This window comes from Scyliorhinus canicula, chromosome 24, assembly GCF_902713615.1.
Source record: "Scyliorhinus canicula chromosome 24, sScyCan1.1, whole genome shotgun sequence".
Taxonomy (NCBI): Eukaryota; Metazoa; Chordata; class Chondrichthyes; order Carcharhiniformes; family Scyliorhinidae; genus Scyliorhinus; species Scyliorhinus canicula.
In genome coordinates this window covers 17,717,626-17,721,805 of record NC_052169.1, presented here as the reverse complement: position 1 = coordinate 17,721,805, position 4,180 = coordinate 17,717,626, and positions in this window count along the sequence as shown.

Genomic DNA, 4,180 nt, shown 5'->3' with positions numbered 1-4,180 from the left:
CCTATCCCCGTAACCCAATAACCCCATCTAACCTTTTGGACACCAAGGGCAATTTAGCATGGCCAATCCACCTAACCTGCACGTCTTTGGACTGTGGGAGGAAACCGACGCAGACACTGGGAGAACGTGCAGACTCCACACACAGTGACCCAGCAGGGAATCAAACGTGGGACCCTGGTGCTGTGAAGCCACAGTGCTATCCACTTGTGCTACTGTAGCTGACCTTACCCGTTATGTTATCATGGGACACACAAACATATGAACTAGGATCAGGAATAAGCCAGAAAGAGATATTGAACAGTTTTGGCAGGCTAACTTTCTTCCGCAGCTTTAGACAACCTTTGCTCACATGGTCAAAGACCTTGGTGAGATTGATGAATGCTATAGTGGTCTCCTGAGTTCATGGCATTTGTCTTGTTGCTGCTGGACTGGGAGGTTCACATCAGTTGTCGATCTTCCAGTTAGGAAACCACACTGGGATTCGGGATGGATGCATTCAGCCAGCATCTACAGTCCAACAAAAACAACTTGAATAGGTTTCCCACAATGCTCAGCAGGAAGATGCCTCAATAGCTGTTGCAATCTCTGTAGTCGGCCTTGTTCTTGTACATGGTCAACAATCTTTGCATCATACATATCCTGGGGCACTTCCCTCTCCCTTCACGAGGGGCAGAGACGTTTGCCCAGGAGTGCTAGTTCCCTGTGCTGGAGCTTTGCCAATAGCAAGTCAATATCTTTGCTAAGCTTCTAATATCCAGCTCTTTCAGGACTGGGTGTCCATGGTAGCTACACCTTCCTTAGTGACCTAGAGTACAACTCAACGTGTTCCTGCCAACTGTCAACTGCAGTCGGTGATGACCTCTCCTGTTTTTGTTCTCAATGAACCCGTTTCCTTTGCTGATAGGCCTGTTGCTTTTCTGATCCTTTCATACGTACCCTTAGCATTCCTGGTGTCAAAGGACATCTGGATATTCTCGCAAAGATGTGACCAGCAGTCATTGGCGCAGCACTGACCAGTCGTTAGACCTTCCGCTCCCTACAGATGCTGCCAGACCTGCTGAGATTTTCCAGCATTTTCTCTTTGGTTGCTGTTCGACTTTACTATAGGCAACTCCAATCCCATTCCGCCTTCTCACTTGGGTCTCTCAAAGTTAAAATGAGAGCCCTTATCTTCATCAAGTTCCATTGACTAACCTTGAACTAGTCAGCATTTACCCCCTGCCCCCCCTCCCCCCCACCACATGCTTCCCAAATGTTGAGCGTACGTTATTGTAAATGGTGTATGGCTCCGCTTCACTTCGGCACTCTGGTGGGAATGCTGCAGAATGTCCATTCAGCTGAGTGGATGAACTGTTGATTTTGATCTGAGTAGGTAGTGTAGATATTCTATTTGAACCATTTTGTGGGGTGTTCTGATCGACGGCAGTGCATTCCTTACACCCTGGTATCACGTTTCTTTCTGCTCTTCCCCTGCCAGATTAAAATACAATCGTTTCTTTCCCACCATCCAACTAAGTGAGCTTGATCGCTTTTAGGGGCTCTGTCAATCAAGCCTGTTGAGGTCCGTGCAGAACTCGGCCATCATGCGTGCATCATTGAGCAGCTGCATGTCATCCATCAGTCAGATGCACATGGATCTGATGTTCCAGCTTGCTGATCGGAGAGTTGGCATCTTCTCATTTGCCGGTTAGATTCGGTCCACTCGTTGAGCAGAGACTCTTAAGCTCCAAGGACTCAGTGAATCAGATGGACCGAGGTGGGTCAGCGCTGCCTGACTGGTAAGCAAGGGCTGACTAGTGGGACACAATGAGTCTCCCACTGTCAGAAGCAGCCCATTGTACCTGTTGTTTAATTGAATTGGGCGTATCAAATGCCTGCTGTCTCCCATGTTGTGTTAACTGAGCAGCAAAAACTGGAATGTTCTCCCCAGGGTAGAAGTCAGGGGAAATATTATCAAAATCACAGTCTGTCCAAATGTCAGGGCGCCACTCAACCCCATTGCTCAGATCCAAAGCAATGCAGAGCACGTCGTTCAGGGAAGCCAGTGCCGTAATGGTATTGCCGCTGGATGAGTAATCCAGAGATGCAGGGCAATGCCCTGATGACCCAGGTTCGAATCCCACCACGGCAGATGGTGAAATTTGAATTCATGGAATTAAAAGTCTAATGGTGACCATGAAACCAGTGTCGAAAAAACCCCACCTGGTTCACAATGTCCTACATGTGACTCCAGACCCACAGCAATGGGGGTGACCCTCTGAAATAGCCCACCAAGCCACTCAAAATAAATGGGCATCAGTAACCAGCTACAATCACCCCCTCCTTAGTTAATAAAGAATGCCATTACTTAGGAATTCACTAGCAAAATAATTTTAAAATACAAAGTTAATACGCAACCACCAACACAACAAAAATGCTCAGGATCCTGTAACAGAACTTCCATCACTCAACTAGTCAGACCACACCTTGAGTGCAGTATAGCCAACTGCGACCCACATACTGCCAACATTACCCTCTTTGAGGAAGTTCAATGCTGGAAGCGTTCTGTTACAATTACTGTTGGTATACCAGCATCGGCCATTGCTGACCGGGTACAGCCTCCAGAACCAAAGAATGGTCCACAAGTTGACATACTGCTAAACGTTCAAATGGTCAATTAAATATTTCTAAGTAGTGCATCAAGCTCAAGCATGTCTCAAGCAAGTTCAGCTCCAACTGTACAAGACTGCAACAGTAGTGGACTCGCCAACACTAAACGCATTCAAATGGTCATTGGATAGGCATATGGCGATAAGGGAATAGCGTAGAGGGACTTTAGATGGGTTTCACAGGACGGTGCAACATCGTGGGCCAAAGGGCCTGTACTGCGCTGTAATGTTCTATGTTCCCTTTGCTAATTCCTTCTAAACCCACCTCAAACTCCAACTCTTTCACGTCAATCACTCTTCCCTCTAAGGATTAATTTAAGGTAAACCTGTTAAACTTTTAAAATTCGTGACACCATCAATTGTACATTCCTGCAAAAACCCCCTGGGGGTGACCTGGAGGGAGCTTTACCAAGTACACTTGTGAAGATAGCCCTCGCTCAATCCTGCTGCTCAAACCGGTTTTGCTTATCACCACTGTGGTGATATGCATCACTGTAGATACACAAGGGGTTAATGTAAGTAGACATAGACTAGCTAGACACTAGAGGGAGCACCAGAGACATGCACACAGACACTCAAACCAACTAGGTCAGTAGGATAGGACACGACCAATCGGCATTCACGATACACACAGAGGTGACACTCCAACAGGGGAGCATTACACCAACTCCATATATAAAGGCCACAGCACACATGATCTGCCTCTTTCCAGTGGAGACACTCAGTGAGTACAGACACAGGGTTGATTCAATATCACACCCACCACGTGGATTGTAGCAGACTGGTCTGTCAGTCTGAGTAGCTATAGAAGGATCAACAGCAGAGGCGAACCTAAGTAAGAGAATTGTACATAGTTCAATAAATGTGTTGAAGCTATCTCCATGTTTGACATGAAGCTATCTCCATGTCAGAATGCACATCAAGGAAGCAGCTTATGCTACGCCAAGAGCATAACAAGACAACCACCACATACCAATCAAGCCACAAACATGTAGAACTGGGCAGCGTTTTAGAACACGGTTCTTAAAACCTACATGACAAACTATTCCGTGCTATATTTAAGAACGGTAACTCGCAGCTTTATTAATACAGCTGGAATGGGGTTTTATGACAAAAAAAAAGCATTTAAAAATCCGATTCAGTCCAGCAGGCTCAAGTAACTCAATAGGAAATAACTGAAAGCGATTTTTAAAAAAAGCCTATACTGAACACTTTCTACTAGTCCCACTGGTGTATAGTAGTCAGTTTGTTAATAAATAAAAAAAGTATTTAAAAGCTTTTAAAATGCCACCTTGAGCCGAAGAAAAAACAAGGTGGGCAAGTATGTGCAAGCAGCGGAAACTTGCCATGATGAAGAATTCAGTCGGGGGGTTGGCCAGCTTTGAGGCAAGGGCCAGCTTGTAACGCAAATGCTTTCTTAAATTAGCACAAAGTTGGGGTGGAAGCTCGATTCGCAGTCCCCCCTTTCAACAACAGAATAGAAGCAATGACATTCAAACCGCTTTCAATGAGTTGGCAAAATGGAAGACGGC